The following is an 8,896-nucleotide window of genomic DNA, read 5'->3' on the forward strand; positions in this document are numbered from 1 at the left end:
CAGAAATGATAGAGGTGAAATTATTCTCTGCAATGCCTATTTATTCATAGCTAAAATGTATCATGGAATTGGAATTACAATTGTTTCAGGAACTTTCAACTTCTTTCTAAAAATTATTCTTCCACTTTGGAGTTGATTAGTAACATGTGAAGAACTTTCTTCCAAAGCTGCTGTATCTCGGACTTAAAGGCAATCACAAAGAGAGGTTATCGGAAAAGGTATTTGGAAAATTTATTTTTTTACATGTGTCACTATCAGGATTTTATGTGATATACATATATATGTGATTTTACATATATATAATGATGCCATCATCATCATCATTACATGATAATTGCCTTTACTTACCTTAGGGAAATCTGGGAAATAAGTTAGCATTGTCTTTGAAGCCCAAGTGACCTTTCTGCCTATGTGACCAGGAGTCTCCATGATTTGGCACTAGGCTCACCCAAGGCCCTTCACTGAAGGGTCTGATCAGCTTGCCTAATAGACTGTAACCCCTGCTCTAGGTTTTTGCATCCTCCAGTTGTAACTAGGCTTTGATCCAACCATCATAGACCATGCTATCATCATAACTGTTTACCCGCCTTTAAAAAAAAGTTATTTTCTATGTTTCCAAGTTTTCTTCAAAAACATTCATTTTAATGGATTACTATACATTTGCATGAAATACTTAAGTATTTCTCAAGTCTGGAAAGTATGGTTTGTTTTTACAGTATTATTCCTTATTCTGAGACTTTGATGAAAGCCTTTGTACGCATACTTTTCTCTACACATCCGATTACGTCCTCAGAGTAGATTTTTAGAAATAGAGCCACTGTATCAAAATGCAGGAATATCTTAAAGCTCATGATAGATGTTATATATGATTTATTGAGCCCTCATCAACACAGGGTATACGTAGTCTTTTTTCCCCTCTTTTCTTTCTGTATTTTTGCTGACTTCCTATTTTTTAAAAGTGACACCTCAGTGTAATGAGTTGTATTATTAGACAATGTGAATTTCTATATATTATGCTTTTCTATTTGTTTCTTTTCTTGTGAGTTTATATATCTTTTTAATACTTATAGGGGTTTGAAGGTTTTTTCCCCATTTGATTTGTAATAGATTACCACATGTATAGTAGATATTTCTCGTTTTTACTTATTGCTAACATCTTGGATAACGTTATATTTTTAAAACGGTTTAATTCTTATATACTTTTAACTGTCACATTTTTTCCTGAATAATTTCTTTTAGTACTTTAATATTCCTAAAGCCTTTTCCCTTCCCATGTTCACCGATTTTTTGAACATTTTAAAAAATAATTTTATTTTTCTGGAGCTGCTTAGTCATTAATTTTATGGACTCCAGACTCATGCTGCCTACGTTTGAAGTCCTAGTCCCAACATTCATTCAACAAATATTTATGGAGTCTGTATTAAGGGTGAAGCACTGTGCTAGGTGCTTAGCATACATCTGTGAATGAAACAGATAAGATCATGCCCGTGCAGAACTTATACTTTAGGGAAGACAAACAAAAAATAGTAAGTATATTAAATAAATTATAGTGATATCAGAGAGGGATTGAAAGAGTGAAATATGGGGATTAGAAGTGCTGGTGGGGACAGATGGTGATGGTGGGTCACAATTTTAGACACATTGTCAGGATAGCCTTCATTATTATGGAGACATTTGAGCAAAGACTTGAAGATTGGAGAGCTGGCTATGGGGATTCACTGGGGAGCAATCTTCAGGTAGAGGAGTAACCTGATCTGATTTACGTTTTAAGGGATTATTCTGGCTGCTTCAGTGAGAATAGACTGTGGAAAAACAAGGGTGGGAGCAGGGAGACCACTTAGGAGATGAAATAAGCTAGGAAATAGGGTGTGGACCAACTTAGATCCACTCGCATTTTCCAAAATGCTTGTGTGCGAGTTGTAAGAAGAGTTAAGGATGGCTATGAGATTTTTGACTTGAGTAACTAGATGACTCTAAGTAAATAATGTTGTGAGATGGAGATGATAGAGGATGGTATATGTTATTTTTTTAGAAAGAAGATTAGGAATTTGCTTGTGGACATGTTAAGTCTGAGATGGCTATTGGAACAGATAAGCTGTGTGACCTTGGACAGTGTTACTTAACCTCTCTCCACGCTGGTTTTCTTACCTGTGAAAGAGTGAAATCATTGTTCCTACCTCATAGGAACTTGTTATGAGGACCAAAGCATTTTTATATGTAAAGCACTTATGGCAATTATCAACACAGCGTATACAATATGTAGATTTTGCCTATTCATTTCATTACATTGAATTCTAACATATATGGGAATTATTTTAGCATGCATTATTTAGTGAAGATCTAATGTTTCTCTCTGACAAAATAGGGAACCAGAACTATTTACTATAACTGGCAATTCATGAACAACTTCTTTCTTTCCACACTGGTTGATAATGTCACCTTTATTATAAACCAGATTCTTTTGCCAATGCCTCTTTCTGAGCTATCTACTCTTCTACTGATACCTCCATTTTTATGAATTAGTCCCAAATTTCCTTTTTTCTCATTCCCTATCCTTTTTGGAGTTGGTCAGTTACTAAATACCACAGCTGGAAGGATGGTGTTGGCTAGCTCCCCCATCAGTTCCCAATGTCTAGATGGGTACGGCCAGTGAAAGCCATAATTGTCCGGATGACACGAACTAATACCTGTAAAATGATAGTAGCAGGGATGAGCACATATACAGGCTCAATAATTGTTAACTGATGTCAGCATTATCAGTACCCATCAACGAATGAGGCTCTGCTGCCCTTAAGATGGATAATTGTTTACCCTCCTACCCTCAGCCTAGCACTCCATCACATATGGTACGTAGCAGACTCCTATCCCAAGTGCACTACTTATCCCAGAACTTCTGTGTTCTCCACCCTAACCTGGAAACATTTTCACGGCGTACAGTTCACCTTCATTAACTACTCTTGTAACAGAGAAGAACAAACCTGACTCCATATTGGATCTATTCCTTTAGCTCTAATCCTTGTGCTCTGTTGCCTGTCTCAGTCATGCTGGCTCTGCACCTTTGTGAAAGAATGTTGCCCATAGCCTGAAATATACATGAGAGCCCATTCTCAAGGCTCTGCCTCCCAGTCTTGATCTTTAAAGTTATAACACCTTCCCATTCATATAGAGATGAACATTGCATAACAGAAAATAATCTGTGTCTTGTTAGAGGTTTACAGGAACGTTGTGACAGCTGCAGGAACAAAGGATTCCAGCACCAGGAAGTTTGCAGCAGCCAGCCACATTCCCTCCCTTTTAGTATAAAAGAAGCTTGAATTCTAACTCGAGTAAGATGGTTCTTTGGGACACCAGTCCACCATCTTCTCAGTCTGCTGGCTTTTTGAATAAAGTCACTCGTTATTCCTTGCCCCAACACCTCGTCTCTTGATTTATTGACCTGTTGAGCTTTGAGCAGTACGTGCTTGGACTCGGTAACACTCTCTTCCACAAATTCTTGCTTAGTCATGTTCTGGAGGTTGAAGTCTTTTCCTAGATCTAGAACAGAAGTATATACCATTGGGGAACCTGAGAGAGATATTTTAGCTGCCTCAAGAAACAGAAGGAGTAGACTTGCAGAATCTCACTTTCCTAATGGTTACTAAAGCACACCAATACACATAACGCATACTAATTTTCAAAAAGGAAGGAGATAATGAGACCTGGCTGAAGGACCTTCCTCCTGATTTCAGCAGGATAGCTTTGCACAATTCCTAAAGCAAAGCACTGGTGCAACATCAATTTTCTTGTACAATTCATGTTCTGTTCCATAATTTTTTAATTTAGCAGAAATCCTTCCACATTCTGGTGACAGAGCAACAGTTAGTCCTACATAAGATCAACATTGTTATGAAATCTCTTCTCTGATACATGAATTTTGGGAAAGTTAATGGAAGTTGTAAAAGAGCTGCTAGCAGATGTTATTTCAAGTCTGAACATTTTACCTGGTCTTTTATTTTATTTTTATTTTTATTTTTTAACATCTTTATTGGAGTATAATTGCTTCACAGTGGTGTGTTAGTTCTGCTGTATAACAATGTGAATCAGCTATACATATACACATAGCCCCATATCTCCTCCTTCTTGCGTCTCCCTCCCATGCTCCCTCTCCCACCCCTCTAGGTGGTCACAAAGCACAGAGCTGATCTCCCTGTGCTATGCAGTTGCTTCCCACTAGCTATCTATTTTACATTTGGAGGTGTATATATGCCCATGTCACTCTCTCACTTCGTCCCAGCTTACCCTTTCCCCTCCTGGTGTCCTCAAGTCCATTCTCTGCGTCTGAGTCTTTATTCCTGTCCTGCCCCTGGGTTCTTCAAAACCACTTATTTTTTTTAGATTCCATATATATGTTAGCATACGGTATTTGTTTTTCTCTTTCTGACTTCACTCTGCGTGACAGACTCTAGGTTCATCCTCCTCACTACAAATAATTCAATTTTGTTTCTTTTTATGGCTGAGTAATATTCCATTGTATATATGTGTCACATCTTCTTTATCCATTCATCTGCTGATGGACACTTAGGTTGCTTCCATGTCCTGGCTATTGTAAATAGAGCTGCAATGAACATTGTGGTACATGCCTCATTTTGAATTATGGTTTTCTCAGCGTGTATGCCCATTAGTGGGATTACTGGGTTGTATGGTTCTATTTTTAGCTTTTTAAGGAACTTCCATACTGTTCTCCATAGTGGCTGTATCAATTTACATTCCCACCAACAGTGCAAGAGGGTTCCCTTTTCTCCACACCCTCTCCAGCATTTATTGTTTGTAGTATTTTTATGATGGCCATTCTGACTGGTGTGAGGTGATACCTCATTGTAGTTTTGATTTGCATGATTAGTGTTGTTGAACATCCTTTCATGTGTTTGTTGGCAATCTGTATATCTTCTTTGGATAAATGTCTATTTAGGTCTTCTGCCCATTTTTGGATTGGGTTGTTTGTTTTTCTAATATTGAGCTGCATGAGCTGCTTGTAAATTTTGGAGATTAATCCTTTGTCAGTTGCTTCATTTGCAAATATTTTCTCCCATTCTGAGGACTGTCTTTTCGTCTTGTTTATGGTTTCCTTTGCTGTGCAAAAGCTTTTAAGTTTCATTAGGTCCCATTTGTTTACTCTTGTTTTTATTTCCATTTCTCTAGAAAGTGGGTCAAAAAGGATCTTGCTGTGATTTATGTCATGGAGTGTTCTGCCTATGTTTTCCCCTAAGAGTTTGATAGTGTCTGGCCTTACATTTAGGTCTTTAATCCATTTTGAGTTTATTTTTGTGTATGGTGTTAGGGAGTGTTCTAATTTCATTCTTTTACATGTAGCTGTCCAGTTTTTCCAGCACCATTTATTGAATAGGCTGTCTTTTCTCCATTGTATATTCTTGCCTCCTTTATCAAAGATAAGGTGACCACATGTGTGTGGGTTTATCTCTGGGCTTTCCTGTTCCATTGGTCGAAATTTCTGTTTTTGTGCCAGTACCATACTGTCTTGATTACTGCAGGTTTGTAGTATAGTCTGAAGTCTGGGAGCCTGATTCCTCCAGCTCCATTTTTCTTCCTCAAGATTGCTTTGGCTATTTGGGGTCTTTTGTGTTTCCATACAAATTGTGAAATTTTTTGTTCTACGTCTGTGAAAAATGCCATTGGTAGTTTGATAGGGATTGCATTGAATCTGTAGATTGCTTTGGGTAGTATAGTCATTTTCACAATGTTGATTCTTCCAATTCAAGAACATGGTATATCTCTCCATTGGTTTGTATCATCTTTAATATCTTTCATCAGTGTCTTATAATTTTCTGCATACAGGTCTTTTGTCTCCTTAGGTAGGTTTATTCCTAGGTATTTTATTCTTTTTGTTGCAATGGTAAATGGGAGTGTTTCCTTAATTTCTCTTTCAGATTTTTCATCATTAGTGTATAGGAATGCAAGAGACTTCTGTGCATTAATTTTGTATCCTGCTACTTTACCAAATTCATTAATTAGCTCTAGTAGTTTTCTGGTAGCAACTTTAGGATTTTCTATGTATAGTATCATGTCATCTGCAAACAGTGACAGGTTTAGTTCTTCTTTTCCGATTTGGATTCCTTTTATTTCTTTTTCTTCTCTGATTGCTCTGGCTAAAACTTCCAAAACTATGTTGAATAATAGTGGTGAGAGTGGACTACCTTGTCTTGTTCCTGATCTTAGAGGAAATGGTTTCAGTTTTTCACCATTGAGAACGATGTTGGCTGTGGGTTTGTCATATATGGTCTTTATTATGTTGAGGTAAGTTGCCTCTATACCTACTTTCTGGAGAGTTTTTATCATAAATGGGTGTTGAATTTTGTCGAAAGCTTTCTCTGCATCTATTGAGATGATCATATGGTTTTTCTCCTTCAATTTGTTAATATGTTTTATCACATTGATTGATTTGTGTATATGGAAGAATCTTGCATTCCTGGGATAAACCCCACTTGATCATGGTGTATGATCTTTTTACTTGCTGTTGGATAGTGTTTGCTAGTATTTTTTTGAGGATGTTTGCATCTATGTTTATCAGTGATATTGGCCTGTAGTTTTCTTTCTTTGTGACATCTTTGTCTGGTTTTTGGTAACAGGGTGATGATGGCCTTGTAGAATGAGTTTGGGAGTGTTCCTCCCTCTGCTATATTTTGGAAGGGTTTGAGAAGGTTAGGTGTTAGCTCTTCTCTAAATGTTTGATAGAATTTGCCTGTGAAGCCATCTGGTCCTGGGCTTTTGTTTGTTGGAAGATTTTTAATCACAGTCTCAATTTCAGTGCTGGTGATTGGTCTGTTTATATTTTCTATTTTTTCCTGGTTCAGTCTCAGAAGGTTGTGCTTTTCTAAGAATTTGTCCATTTCTTCCAGGTTGTCCATTTTATTGGCATATAGTTGCTTATAGTAATCTCTCACGATCCTTTGTATTTCTGCAGTGTCAGTTGTTACTTCTTTTTCATTTCTAATTCTATTGATTTGATCTTCTCCCTTTATTTCTTGATGAGTCTGGCTAATGGTTTATCAATTTTGTTTATCTTCTCAAAGAACCAGCTTTTTGTTTCATTGATCTTTGCTATCATTTCCTTCATTTCTTTTTCATTTATTTCTGGTCTGATCTTTATGATATCTTTCCTTCTGCTAACTTTCGGGTTTTTTGTTCTTCTTTCTCTAATTGCTTTAGGTGTAAGATTAGGTTGTTTATTTGAAATGTTTCTTGTTTCTTGAGGTAGGATTGTATTGCTATAAGCTTCCCTCTTAGAACTGCTTTTGCTGCATCCCATAGGTTTTGGGTCATCGTGTTTTCCTTGTCATTTGTTTCTAGGTATTTTTTGATTTCCTCTTTGATTTCTTCAGTGATCTCTTGGTTATTTAGTAGTGTACTGTTTAGCCTCCATGTAATTGTATTTTTTACCGATTTTTTCCTGTAATTGATATCTAGTCTCATAGCATTGTGGCCAGAAAAGATACTTGATACCATTTCAATTTTCTTACATTTACCAAGGCTTGATTTGTGACCCAAGATATGTTCTCTCCTGGAGAATGTTCCATGAGCACTTGAGAAGAAAGTGTTTTCTATTGTTTCTGGATGGAATGTCCTATAAATATCAGTTAAGTCCATCTTGTTTTATGTAACATTTAAAGCTTCTGTTTCCTTATTTATTTTCATTTCGGATGATCTGTCCACTGGTGAAATTAGGTTGTTAAAGTCCCCTACTATGATTGTGTTCCTGTCGATTTCCCCTTTTATGGCTGTTAGCATTTGCCTTATGTATTGAGGTGCTCCTATGTTGGGTGCATAAATATTTACAATTGTGATATCTTCTTCTTGGATTGATCCCTTGATCATTATGTAGTGTCCTTCTTTGTCTCTTGTAATAGTCTCTATTTTAAAGTCTATTTTGATAGACTATATGGGAGTTGCTACTCCAGCTTTCTTTTGATTTCCATTTGCATGGAATATCTTTTTCCATCCCCTCACTTTCAGTCTGTATGTGTCCCTAGTTCTGAAGGGGGTCTCTTGTAGACAGCATATATACAGGTCTTGTTTTTGTATCCATTCAGGCAATCTGTGTCTTTTGGTTTGAGCATTTAATCCATTTACATTTAAGGTAGTTATCGATATGTAAGTTCCTATTACCATTTTCTTAATTGTTTTGGGTTTGTTATTGTAGGTCTTTTCCTTCTCTTGTGTTTCCTGCCTAGAGAAGTTCCATTAGCATTTGTTGTAAGGCTGGTTGGTGGTGCTGAATTCTCTTAGCTTTGCTTGTCTGTAAATGTTTTAATTTCTCCATCGAACCTGAATGAGATCCTTGCTGGGTAGAGTAATCTTGGTTGTTAGTTTTTCCTTTCATCACTTTAAATATGTCCTGCCACTCCCTTCTGGCTTGCAGAGTTTCTGCTGAAAGATCAGCTGTTAACCTTATGGGGATTCCCTTGTAAGTTATTTGTTGTTTTTCCCTTGCTGCTTTTAATATTTTTTCTTTGTGTTTAATTTTTGATTGTTTGATTAATATGTGTCTTGGCGTGTTTCTCTTTGGATTTATCCTGTATGGGACTCTCTGTGCTTCCTGGACTTGATTGACTATTTTCTTTCCCATAGTAGGGAAGTTTTCAACTATAAACTCTTCAAATATTTTCTCAGTCCCTTTCTTTTTCTCTTCTTCTTCTGGGACCCCTATAATTCGAATGTTGGTGCATTTAATTTTGTCCCAGATGTCTCTGAGACTGTCCTCAATCATTCTTTTTTCTTTATTCTGCTCTGTGGTAGTTATTTCCAATATTTTATCTTCCAGATCACTTATCCGTTCTTCTGCCTCAGTTATTCTGCTATTGATTCCTTCTAGAGAATTTTTAATTTCATTTACTGTGTTGTT

Source organism: Balaenoptera ricei, chromosome 18 (assembly GCF_028023285.1).
Source record: "Balaenoptera ricei isolate mBalRic1 chromosome 18, mBalRic1.hap2, whole genome shotgun sequence".
Classification (NCBI taxonomy): Eukaryota; Metazoa; Chordata; class Mammalia; order Artiodactyla; family Balaenopteridae; genus Balaenoptera; species Balaenoptera ricei.